Below are 13,973 nucleotides of genomic sequence, written 5' to 3' on the forward strand. Positions count from 1 at the left end.
GGAGTAGGAGGCTGTAGATGCCCTGCTCCCACCAAAGACTTGAGGCACAACAGCGAAACGGATAGAGAGCCGGGGATTCAGAGAGTGAGAGGAGTCCCAGAGAGAGAGGCTACAGCTGTCTGCCATGCAAGAAGAGTTCTAGGAACATCTGACAGGAGGAACTTCAGAGTAACTAAGGACTGGAGTACTTCACACACACAGCGCTATTAAGGAGACTGCACAGCCCATCTGTGAGAGAGAATTCCTGAGTTGCTTCCAGGCTAGCCTGCTCAATACCATCTGTAATCAGGACCCTGGACTGCAGTTACCAAGTAAAGGTACTGAAATTGCACCCCGCTGTGTTGTGTCTGCTTCTTAACCTGTCGGCACTGCTACATCCCTGTGCCCATCACTTATACACTGCCCTGGGGTTACAGCTTCACCTGTGGGGAGCTACACCATCTAAGCTGCAACACACCATCAGCCCCAGAGGATATGCACGCAGCGTTGGCTAACATCTCACTTGCCAAATACCATGGATGGCGTCACGAACTTTACATTACAAACAAACACCACCGCCATTGATATTGGGGCCCAGGGCCATGGACCGAGTCACCGATGCTGTGACACACCATCCCCCTGACATCGGCCTGGTACCGGGTACCCCACTGCCTTGGGCGAGCCGCGGGGCGACCCACATTCTCTCTACGATAAGATCTATATTCCTCTGATTGTTGATATTCTAGCCAGCTAAACCAAGTATCTCTAAACTTTGCATAGGTATCATGTAAGGACGCAGTTAGATCGTCCATATGCATTAGGTCATTCACCTTTGTGATCCATAAGGCAACCGAGGGACATACTGTTCTCTTCCACGCCAGGGGAATACAGGTGCGAGCCACCATTATCAGGAATCTTAGAAGAGAGCGCCTGTAGGTGTTAGTGGGGATCCCGCAGTGATGCAGCAAAAACAGAGCTGGACCCAACTCACCCTCGTAATCTGTAACTTCATGTATGATGCTACTTACCCCAGACCAAACATTGACTCACATCTTAAACCTAGTGGTTGGAGCAGAGCGAAACGGGTCGGTCAAATTCAAAAGTCGCTGACTTTCGTTAAGTCGAGTTTCACTGATCGAAACCCGACCATAGCGTGAGGTCGGCCATGAGGTCACCGACTCGAGCGCCAAAGTTGCGTTTCCCATAATGCTTCCAGCGCCTTTTCTCAGCCAATGATCAACTGTGGGCAACACGATGACATGGGGAGCCGCCACCATCATCTTAGAGAAGGGCATTGCAGTGATTGGCTGGCTTTGTGTGGTGTCACAGTGGCTATAAAAGCCCTGAACGCCGACCGCCATCTTACTTCTAACAATCTTAGGCTGGTTTCACACTTGCGTTTTTTTGCGCTGTTTTTTTAGCGCAAAAAAACTCAGCCGTTTTTTTCCCCTATCTTTTACATGGGTGCGCATACACATGCGTTTGTACGCGTTTGTATGTGCATGCGTTTTTTTGTAGTGTGCGCTCGGGCACAAAAAATGCATCCTGTTGCATTTTTTGTGCGTCCGACTTGCCCCAAAAAAATGCATGCGCACACAATGCGTTTTTTCACAGCAAAACACCCATTATAGCCTATGGATGCGCATACGTGCGCAAAAAAGCATGAGGTTTTTTTAAAAAAATGCACCAAAACCCGCAAAAAACGCACACAAATGCATAATGCGTTTTTTTTCATGCGTTTGTGTGCGCAAAAAAACGCACAGCAAAAAAAAGCAAGTGTGAAAGTAGCCTTAAGCATAGGGAGAGGTTGCTGCTGCTCGTTCTTAATAGGGAGAGTGTTTAGGCAGGAAAAAAAAAACTGCTTCTGCTGATAGCGTTTTTCACTGTACAACACAACAGTTAGTGTGCAGTGACTGGGGAGGATATTTTTGTGTGCAGCAGCTCTGGTGGTTATTAGGCTGCCTTATAAGGCTACCTGATAGCTGCATTGCTGTTTGCACACTGCTGTGCAGACTGCTTTTTTTCAAAGCAAAAATAATTTTATTCCTTTTGTCTGCACAGTTAACGAGCATTCATTTTTTCACACTTTTGTGTGCAGCAGCGCTGGTGGTTATTAGGCTGCCTTATAAGGCTACCTGATAGCTGCACTGATGTGTGCACATTGCTCTGCAGACTGCTTTTTTCAAAGCAAAAAAACTTGTATTCCTTTTGTCTGCATAGTTTGTGAGCGTTCATTTTTTCACACACCGTATAGAGGTGTACGCTCCTCACACACTACCGTGTACCGGCTGGTATCATGGACAAATACAAATACATGCTATCTGTGTGTGACTTCCGTAAAAAGATAGAGATTTTCATTTTTCCATACATACACCGTATAGAGCTGTCCGCTTATCAAACAGTATTGTATATCTGATGTTTGTATTGCGGTCAAATCTACACAGAGACAGCATGTGTGTGAGACTCCGTAAATACATATACGGAAATTTCAATTTTTACATACACCGTGTAGAGCTGTCCACTTGTCAAACAATATACTATATCTGCTGTTTGATTACGGTCAAATCTATACAGAGACAGTGTGTGTGTGTGAGACTCCGTTAAAAAATAGACAGAGATTTAACATTTTTCCATACATAAACCGTATCGAGCTGTCCGCTTGTCAAACAGTATCCTATATCTGCTGTTTGATAACGGTCAAATCTATACAGAGGCAGCGTGTGTGTGTTAGTCCGTAAAAAATAGACGGAGATTTAAAAATTTCCATACATACACCGTATAGAGCTGTACGCTCCTCACACACTACCGTGTACCGGCTGGTATCACGTAACAAATACATGTTGTGTGTGACTCCGTAAAAAGATAGACGGAGAATTTCATTTTCCCATACATACACTTATAGAGCTGTCCTGCTTGTCAAACAATATCCTATATCTGCTGTTTGATCACGGTCAAATCTATACAGAGACAGCGTGTGTGTGTGACTCTGTTAAAAAATAGACGGAGAATTAAAATTTTCCATACATACACCGTATCGAGCTGTCCGCTTGTCAAACAGTATCCTATATCTGATGTTTGATACGGTCAAATCTACACAGACAGCATCAGTGTATGACTACGGAAAAAAATAGACATAGATTTTCATTTTTCCATACATACACCGTATGGAGCTGTAGAGCTGCAGAGCTCCTCACACACTACTGTGTACCGACTAGTATCATGGACAAATACATGCTATCTGTGTTTGACTCCGTAAAAAAATAGACACAGATTTAAAATTGTCCATACATACACCATATACAGCTGTCCGCTTCTCAAACAGTATCGTATATCTGCTGTTTGGAAAACGGTCCAATCTATACAGAGATAGCGCGTGTGTGAGACTCCGTAAATACATATACGGACATTTCAATTTCTCCATACACCGTATTGACCTGTCCGCTTCTCAAACAGTATCGTATATCTGCTGTTCGCATTATGGCCACATCTATACAGACACAGCATGTGTGAGACTCCAGAAATACATATACAGATATTTCCATTTTTCAATACACCGTATAGAGCTGTCCGCTTCTCATACAGCACAGTATATCTGCTGGTTGTATTACGGTCAAATACAAACTGCCAGAGCATCTGTGTGTGACTCCTGAAAAAAATATATTGACAGTTCACCAAAAATGTATACAGCTGTACACTTCTGATACAGTACCGTATATCTGCTGGTTGGATTATGGTCAAATACATACTGGGAGAGTGTCTGTGAGTAACTAAATATATACAGAGATTTAAATGTTTCCATACACCTTACACAGCTGTACGCTCCTCATGCAGTACCATATCTCCGTTGCTATTTTTGGTACATTTTCCCAAACATGAGGAGGTATGGTGGAAGAGGCCACGTACGTGGGCGTGGGGGCACAGCTGGTACTGATGGTGGTGCATCTGCTGGTTATGGCAAAAGCACAATAGCTGCTAAGGCAGGAGGTGTTGAGCCTGCGTCATCGTCTGGCACAAGAAGGCCTTTAGGGTTCCCTTTTCTTGTAGTAGGTAAACCGCTTTTAAAGCTGGAGCATCAGGAACAGGTTTTGGCTTACATTGCCAAAACAGCCTCCAGCTCTATTGCCTCCTTTTCGGAAGTTACAAATACGCAAGCACAGAGTCATCAGTGCTGGCTTCTGGTCAGGAACAACACCTTTCCTTGTGTCCTTCACCCACACCAAAAGTGAAGGATGCCGCAGCACACACTTCAGATTACTCCATGGAGCTCTTTTCACATACCATGCCAGGGTTATCAAGTCAAATCCTGAATTCCCCAGTCCAAGATGAATCTGACTTGGAATGCACTGATGCACAGCCATTGCTAGATGATTCTGCTGGTACAATCACCCACAGCACTACATTTGCCTTGCAGTCAACTGAGCCAGAATCTGACCCTGATAAAACTCAGGTGCCTGTTATGAACTCATTTTATGCTCCACCAGTTGAGAGTTCTCCTTCTGTTCTCCCTCTGGTGGTGACAGGAGGTAGTGAGGTTGGTTTAAGTGGTAGTGATCTGCCACCTGATGAGGAGGATAATGATTGGATCTCTGGAGTATCAGACTGGATATAAGACAGCCGACTCCCTATCCTGGTGTTGGTGATTCAGTCTGCTTCTCAGGTCTTGGACTTCAGCTCTCTTCCAGTCTTCTCAAGTTAAGTTTGTTTTTTGCTAATGTTCACACTTGCGTTTATTGGTCAATTCAGTTTCTTGTGTGGTCAGCCAGCCCCTATTGGGGCTATGCTGAATTTCCACTCCTATTTATCTGTATTTACCAATTTGCTTTTTTTGTCCCTTATTAGATTGGCCTCTTTTTGCTCTGTCTCTGAGTGCTGATATAGTGGGAGAAGTCTAGTGACTTCAGGGTTAATTTTGCTATCAGAAGTGTTGGACATTATTTTGGTAGGTTTTTTTGGCAGATTGCAGACAGTATCTTTCCTTTCCTGTCCTTTCTAGTTAATCGGGCCCCATCGTTTGCTCAGCCTATTTTCCTGCCTTTGTTTGTATTTTCATCTTGTTTCACCGTCAATACATGTGGGGGGGCTGTCTTTCCTTTGGGGTCTGCTTTGGGGCAGTTAGTTTTACTCTTTTCCTGCTTTAGGCTTATGTAGCTCTCCGGTTGTGCCGAGGCGTCTAGGACCATCGTAGGAACTCTCCACGACTGCTACTAGTTGTGTGGTTAAGATCAAGGATCTGCAATCTGCATAGTTACCAACTTCTTTGGTTTTCTGAGACTTAGCTTGTTGGTTTTTTTTCCTCCTTGGTGACCCATTCATAACAGAATCACCAGCCATACCACACATTCTAGGGTACTCAAAAGCAGGAAAGAATTGTTAAAGAAAAAGAAAAAAAAGTGTCAGAATTTTTTTTTTTTTTTTAATTTATATTTTTTCCTCTTTTTCTCTGGGGCCGTAGGAGGATTTATTTTTTTCCCTCTCCTAATGGAGATTAAGCAACTGTCTGATCATGTGGAGCAACTTGCTGCTGAAGTACAGGGAATTTCCACCTACCTTATTCAGTCACATGCTGCTGAACCTAAGATCCCTACTCCTGAAGTGTTTTCTGGGGATCGGCCTAAATTTCTGAATTTTAAGAATAATTGTAAATTATTTCTTGCTTTGAAGCCTAACTCATCGGGGAGCTCTGTACAGCAGGTTAAAATTGTCATCTCCTTGCTGCGCGGCGATCCCCAAGATTGGGCTTTTTCTCTGACACCTGAAAATCCTATTCTGACTAATGTGGATGCATTTTTTCTGGCCTTGGGGTTGTTGTATGATGAACCTAATGCTGTTGATCAAGCTGAGAGAACCCTGTTGGCATTAGACCAGGGTCAGGATCCTGCAGAGTTGTACTGTCAAAAATTCAGAAAGTAGGCGGTCCTTACTACGTGTAATGATAGTGCATTGGCAGCTCTCTTTCGGAAAGGTTTGTCAGAGACCGTAAAAGATGTTATGGTGGGATTTCCTGTTCCCTGTGGTCTGGATGGCTCTATGTCATTAGTCATTCAAGTTGATCGGCGTTTACGTGAACGTAAAACTACACGGGAGGCGCTGCCACCTTTTGAACAAATGTCTGAACCTATGCAATGTGATGGGGTTTTGTCTAGGGCGCAACGTTGGGAGTTTAGAAGGCGTAATAAGCTGTGTTTTTGTCACGCTGCTGCCGCCGCGGCCCCCGCCTGTACCTGCTCCTCTGCCGCACTCTCGGGTGGTCTCCACGCCACGGTCCCGGCTCCCACAATCCTATCGGCGGTCCTCCCTCCTCCGTCGCACGGACCCGGCGCCTGCTTCTGCCCGATCTCCTGCGCCTCGTCGGGCGCGTACACCAGGCCAGCTTCCTGCTCTGCAGCGGGGGCGCGCGCACACTGTTGTCAGGCGCACGCGCGCTCCCTATCCCTCCTAAGGTCGCGCGCTCTCCCCTCCAAGCTCTGGGAGGGGCCATGACCCGGAAGTCCTGCTACGACACCCTATATCAGGCCGCCTCTTCCTACTGGCGGTGCCTGATTATCACTGATGCCCTGCTTAGTGATTCTGGCCCCTGTCCCTGTGCGCACTCCTGTCTCCTTCCTGCCGCTAAGCTGTCCCATCTTACCTCTGTCCTCTCTCCTAGGTTCTGGAGGTCAAGGTCGCGTTCCGGTCTGTCCCGGTCCCCTGGCTGTGTTGTCTAGTTGGTGTCCTCTTCCTTCCGTCTCGGCCGTGCTCCCGATCTGCCCGCCAACCGTGTTCCTGTTCCAGAGGAGGTCTTCCGCCTGCATCTCCGGTCTCTTGTCGGCCCTCCTGTACTCCCTCTGGGTACCAGCTGCCGTGGTGATAGTTAGCCGCGGGCCTGCCCCAAACACTCCCTGTATAGGGGGTGGTCCACCTGGCCAGCTCGCCCGTGGGGGGTTCGTTGCCACGGTCCAGCGGGTCCACTCCCGGAGATCTATCATAGTCTCACATCACAGTTTTTTCTGTGGAGACGCCTCTCATACTATTTCTGTCTGCCCTAAACGAGAGAAATGTTTTGCACACACATTTGCTGTGGGCAGTATACAACCTAAGTTCCTTCTGGCAATTACTCTAATCTGCTGCTTGTCAACATTTTCCACTAAGGCTTTTGTGGATTCAGGAGCAGCTCTGAATCTGATGGATTTGGACTTTGCTAAACGTTGTGGTTTGTCCATGACGCTTCTGCAGACGCCGATTCCTTTGAGGGGTATTGATGCCACTCCTTTGGCGGAGAATAAACCTCAGTTTTGGACCCAGGTGATAATGCGAGTTGCCCCAGACCACCAGGAAAATTGTAAATTTTTGGTGCTGCATAATTTGCATGATACTATTGTTCTGGGGTTCCCCTGGTTGCAAACTCATAACCAGGTTTTGGATTGGAAATCTGTGTCTGTGGTGAGTTGGGGTTGTCAGTGTGTTCTTAGGGACGCTCACATTTTCTCCACCTCTCCTCAATCTCATGATATTCCTGATTATCTGGCTGATTTCTCTGATGTATTTAGTGAGAGTAAGTCTGCATCTTTGCCTCCTCATAGGAGTTATGAGTCTGACTGTGCAATTGAGTTGATGCCTGAGTGTAAATTTCCCAAGGGTCGGCTTTTCAACTTGTCTGTACCCGAACATGATGCTATGCAATCCTATATTAAGGAGTCATTGGAGAAGGGTAATATTAGACCATCCTAGTCACCTTTAGGCGCTGTTTTTTTTTGTGGTCAAGAAAGATGGTTCATTAAGACCGTGTATTGATTATCGTTCCCTTAACAAGATGACAGTTAAATATCAGTACCCGTTACCTCTGATGTCTGATTTATTCTCCAGAGCTAAGTGTGCCTGCTGGTTTACTAAGCTTGACCTCAGGGGGGCGTATAATCTTATTCGCATCAAGCACGGGGATGAATGGAAGACGGCGTTTAATGCTCCGGAGGGACATTTTGAGTACCTGGTGATGCCTTTTGGGCTCTCTAATGCCCCTTCTGTCTTCCAGTCCTTTATGAATGATATTTTCTGGGACTTTGTGGATAACTTTTTGATCATCTATCTGGATGATATTTTGATCTTTTCTAGTGATTGGGATTCCCATGTGGAACATGTCCGGACTGTGTTCCGGATTTTGAGGGAGAATTCCCTGTTTGTTAAGGGATCGAAATGCCTCTTTGGTGTACAGAGGATTTCATTTTTGGGATTTATCTTGTCTCCATCAACTATTGAAATGGACCCGGCCAAGGTACAGGCCATTTATGTTTGGGTTCAGCCTACTTCTTTGAAGGCCATCCAGAAGTTTTTGGGTCTTTCTAATTTCTATCGTAAATTTATAGGTAACTTTTCTAGTATTGTCAAACCACTCACTGATCTGACCAAGAAGGGAGCTGATGTGCTGAATTGGTCTCCTGAGGCTGTCTCAGCATTTCAGGAGCTTAAGCGGAGATTTACTTCAGCTCCAGATTTACGGCAACCTGATGTCTCACTTCCATTTCAAGTGGAGGTAGACGCTTCTGAGATTGGTGGAGGAGCTGTTTTGTCCCAAAAAGACTCTGTGACTTCTAAGATGAATCCCTGTGCCTAATTTTCTCAAAAGTTTTCCCCATCTGAACGCAACTATGATGTGGGAATTGGGAATTGTTGGCCATGAAATGGGCATTTGAGGAGTGGAGACATTGGTTGGAGGGAGCTAGACATCAATTTGTGGTCCTCACCGATCACAAGAATCTGATTTATCTGGAGTCGGCCAAACGCTTGAATCCTAGACAGGCTAGTTGGGCCTTGTTTTTCACGCGTTTTAGTTTTGTGGTCTCTTTTCTTCCGGGCACTAAGAATGTTAAGGCAGACACCCTTTCTAGGAGTTTCTTTGCTGATTCTTTTAATGTGACCGAGCCTACTACTATCCTAGGTGAGGGGGTAGTTCTTTTTGCCATTTCACCCGATTTGAGACGCGCCCTGGAGAAATTTCAGGAGGATAAACCTGAGCGTTGCCCTATGGGAAGATTGTATGTTCCAGACCAGTGGAGAAAGAGAGTGATGTCTGAAGTCCATTGCTCCGCATTGGCTGGTCATCCGGGTATTTTTGGTACCAGAGATTTGGTGAGTCGGTCGTTTTGGTGGCCTGCCTTATCTCGTGATGTCAGGAATTTTGTACAGTGCTGTGGAACTTGTTCTCGGTCAAAACCCTGTTCTCATTCTAGTGGGTTGCTGATGCCCCTGCCGGTGCCCAAGAGGCCATGGACCCATATCTCAATGGATTTTATTTCTGATCTTCCTGTCTCTCAGAGAATGACTTATCTGGGTGATTTGTGATAGATTTTCGAAGATGGTCCATCTTGTGCCACTCCCAAAGTTGCCATCTTCCGCTGAATTGGTACCCTTGTTTTTACAACAGGTGGTTCGGTTACACGGGATTCCTGAGAACACTGTGTCCGATAGAGGGGTCCAGTTTGTTTCGAGATTCTGGAAAGCCTTTTGTTCCAATCTGGGAATTCAGTTATCCTTCTCCTCCGCGTTTCATCTCCAGACCAATGGGCAGACTGAGAGAACAAACCAGACCCTGGAGTCTTATTTAAGATGTTTTATAACCGCTGATCAAGATGATTGGGTCTCATTTTTGCCCTTGGCCGAATTTGTGCTGAACAATAGAGCTAGTTCTGCCACTTTGATGTCACCCTTTTTCTGTAATTTTGGGTTTCATCCTCGATTCTCTTCAGGGCAAGTGGAATCTTCATCCTGCCCAGGTGTGGACACTGTGGTTGTGAGAATGCAGCAGATATGGGACCAAGTGGTGGATAAGTTGTCACTCTCTCAGGAAAAGGCCCAGCGTTTTTCCAACCGGCATAGGACCATTGGTCCCCGGTTTAAAGTTGGTGATATGGTTTGGCTGTCGTCTAAGAATATTCCTATGAAGGTTGCATCTCCAAAATTTAAGCCAAGATTTATTGGACCTTATAAGATTTTGGAGATTCTTAATCCTGTTTCTTTTCGATTGGCTCTTCCAGTTACATTCAAAATCCATAACGTATTTCACAAGTCACTGTGGAAGAGGTTTGTTGAGCCAGTAGTTCCTGTGGCGGCACCTCCTGACCCTGTATTGGTTAAAGGCAATGTGGAATATGAGGTAGAGAAAATATTGGATTCTCGTTTGGTTAGACGGAGACTCCAGTATTTGGTCAAATGGAAGGGTTGTGGCCAGGAGGATAATTCTTAGGTCTCTGCCTCTGATATTCATGCCAATAGATTGGTTCGTGCTTTTCACCGTGCCCATCCTGATCGGCCTGGTGGCGTGGATGAGGGTTCGGTGACCCCTCCTCAAGGGGGGGTACTGTTGTGAGCTCATTTTATGCTCCACCAGTTCTGAGTTCATCTTCCGTTCTCCCTCTGGTGGTGACAGGAGGTAGTGAGGTTGGTTTAAGTGGTAGTGATCTGCCACCTGATAATGAGGATGACGATTGGATCTCAGGAATCTCAGACTGGATTTAAGACAGCCGACTCCCTATTCTGGTGCTGGTGATTCCTTCTGGCTTGTCAGGTCTTGGTTTTCAGCTCTGTTCCAGTCATCTAAAGCTAAGTTTTTCTGCTAATGTTCACACTTGATTTTGTTGGTCTATTCAGTTTTTTGTGACCACTCTTTCCACTCTTATTTACCTGTATTTGCCAATTTGCTTTTTGTCCCTTATTAGATTGGCCTCTTTTTGCTCTGTCTCAGAATATTTCAGAGTACTGATATAGTGGGAGAAGTCTAGTGACTTCAGGGTTAATTTTGCTATCAGAAGTGTTGGACATTATTTTTGTAGGGTTTTTTGCAGATTGCAGACAGTGTCTTTCCTTTCCTATCCTTTCTAGTTAGTTTGGGCCTCATCGTTTGCTCAGCCTATTTTCCTGCCTGTGTTTGTGCTTTAATCTTGTTTCACCGTCAATACATGTGTGGGGGCTGTCTTTCCTTTGGGGTCTGCTCTGTGGCAGTTAGTTTTCCCCTTTTCTTGCTTCAGGCTTATGTAGTACTCCGGCTGTGATGAAGCGTCTAGGATCATCGTAGGTACGCTCCATGGCTGCTGCTAGTTGTGTGGTTAGGATCAGGGATCTGCAATCTGCATAGTTGCCAACCTCTCTGGTTTTCTGTGACTTAGCTTGTTTTGTTTTTTCTCCTCGGTGACCCATTCATAACAGAATCACCAGCCATACCGCAGATTCTAGGGTACTCAAAAGCAGGAAAAAGTTGCTAAAAAAAGGGTCAGAATCTTATTTTTTTAATATTTTTTCCTCTTTTTCTCTGGGGCCGTAGGAGGATTTTTTTTTTCCCTAATGGAGATTAAGCAATTGTCTGATCGTCTGGAGCAACTTGCTGCTGAAGTACAGGGAATTTCCACCTACCTCATTCAGTCACATGCTGCTGAACCTAAGATCCCTACTCCTGATGTGTTTTCTGGGGATCGGTCTAAATTTCTGAATTTTAAGAATAATTGTAAATTATTTCTTGCCTTGAAACCTAACTCATCGGGGAGCTCTGTGCAGCAGGTTAAAATTGTCATCTCCTTGCTGCGCAGCGATCCCCAGGATTGGGCTTTTTCTCTGACACCTGAAAATCCTATTCTGACTAATGTGGATGCATTTTTTCAAGCCTTGGGGTTGTTGTATGATGAACCTAATGCTGTTGATCAAGCTGAGAGAACCCTGTTGGCATTAAACCAGGGTCAGGATTCTGCAGAGTTATACTGTCAAAAATTCCGAAAGTGGGCGGTCCTTACTACATGGAATGATAGTGCATTGGCAGCTCTCTTTCGGAAAGATTTGTCAGAGACCGTAAAAGATGTTATGGTGGGATTTCCTGCTCCCTCTGGTCTGGATGATTTTATGTCATTAGCCATTCAAGTTGATCGGCGTTTTTGTGAAAGTAAAACTACACGGGAGGCGCTGCCACCTTTTGAACAAACGTCTGAACCTATGCAACGTGATGGGGTTTTGTCTAGGGCGCAACGTCTGGAGATTAGAAGACGTAATAAGCTGTGTTTTTTCTGTGGAGACGTCTCTCATACTATTTCGGTCTGCCCTAAACGAGAGAAACATTTTGCACACACATTTGCTGTGGGCAGTGTACAACCTAAGTTTCTTTTGGTAATTACATTGATCTGCTCCTTATCCACGTTTTCCACGAAGGCTTTTGTGGATTCAGGAGCAGCGTTGAATCTGATGGATTTGGACTTTGCTAAATGTTGTGGTTTTTCCATGACGCCTCTGCAGACGCCTATTCCTTTGAGGGGTATTGATGCTACTCCTTTGGCGGAGAATAAACTAAACCTCAGTTTTGGACCCAGGTGACAATGCGAGTTGCCCCAGACCACCAGGAAAATTGTAAATTTTTGGTGCTGCATAATTTGCATGATACTATTGTTCTGGGTTTTCCTTGGTTGCAAACTCATAATCCAGTTTTGGATTGGAAATCTAGGTCTGTGGTGAGTTGGGGTTGTCAGTGTGTTCTTAGGGACGCTCCTGTTTTCTCCACGTCTCCTCAGTCTCATGATCTTCCTGATTATCTTGCCGATTTTTCTGATGTATTTAGTGAGAGCAAGTCCGCGTCTTTGCCTCCTCATAGGAGTTATGACTGTGCAATTGAGTTGATGCCTGGGTGTAAATTTCCCAAGGGTCAGCTTTTCAACTTATCAGTACCCGAACATGATGCTATGCGATCCTATATTAAGGAGTCATTGGAAAAGGGTAATATTAGATCATCCTCGTCACCTTTAGGTGCTGGGGGTTTTTTGTGGCCAAGAAAGATGGTTCATTAAGACCGTGTATTGATTATCGTTCCCTTAACAAGATGACGGTTAAATATCAGTACCCATTACCTCTGTTGTCTGATTTATTCTCCATAGCTAAGAGTGCCTGCTGGTTTACCAAGCTTGACCTCAGGGGGGCGTATTATCTTATTCACATCAAGCATGGGGATGAATGGAAGACGGCGTTTAATACTCCGGAGGGACATTTTGAGTACCTGGTGATGCCTTTTGGGCTCACTAATGCCCCTTCTGTCTTCCAGTCCTTTATGAATGATATTTTCCGTGACTTTGTGGATAACTTTTTGATCATCTATCTGGATGATATTTTGATCTTTTCTAGTGATTGGGATTCTCATGTGGAACACGTCCGGACTGTGTTCCGGATTTTGAGGGAGAATTCCCTGTTTAAGGGATCGAAATGCCTCTTTGGTGTACAGAGGATTTCATTTTTGGGATTTATCTTGTCTCCATCGAATATTGAAATGGACCCGGCCAAGGTACAGGCCATTTATGTTTGGGTTCAGCCTACTTCTTTGAAGGCCCTCCAGAAGTTTTTGGGTTTTGCTAATTTCTATCGTAAATTTATAGGTAATTTTTCTGGTATTGTCAAACCACTGACTGATCTGACCAAGAAGGGCGCTGATGTGCTGAATTGGTCTCCTGAGGCTGTCTCAGCATTTCAGGAGCTTAAGTGGAGATTTACTTCAGCTCCAGTTTTACGGCAACCTGATGTCTCACTTCCATTTCAAGTGGAGGTAGACGCTTCTGAGATTGGTGCAGGAGCTGTTTTGTCCCAAAAAGACCCTGTGACTTCTAAGATGAATCCCTGTGCCTTCTTTTCTCAAAAGTTTTCCCCATCTGAACGCAACTATGACGTGGGGAATCGGGAATTGTTGGCCATGAAATGGGCATTTGAGGAGTGGAGACATTGGTTGGAGGGAGCTAGACATCAAGTTGTGGTCCTCACCGATCACAAGAATTTGATTTATCTGGAGTCGGCCAAACGCTTGAATCCTAGACAGGCTAGATGGGCCTTGTTTTTCATGCGTTTTAATTTTGTGGTCTCTTTTCTTCCGGGCACTAAGAATGTTAAGGCAGATGCCCTTTCTAGGAGTTTCTTTGCCGATTCCCTTAGTGTGACCGAGCCTACTACCATCCTAGGTAAGAGGGTAGTTCTTTCTGCCATTTCGCCCGATTTGAGGCGCGCCCTGG

This window comes from Dendrobates tinctorius, unplaced genomic scaffold (genome assembly GCF_039654945.1).
Source record: "Dendrobates tinctorius isolate UK_male_01 unplaced genomic scaffold, ASM3965494v1 ptg000043l, whole genome shotgun sequence".
NCBI lineage: Eukaryota > Metazoa > Chordata > Amphibia > Anura > Dendrobatidae > Dendrobates > Dendrobates tinctorius.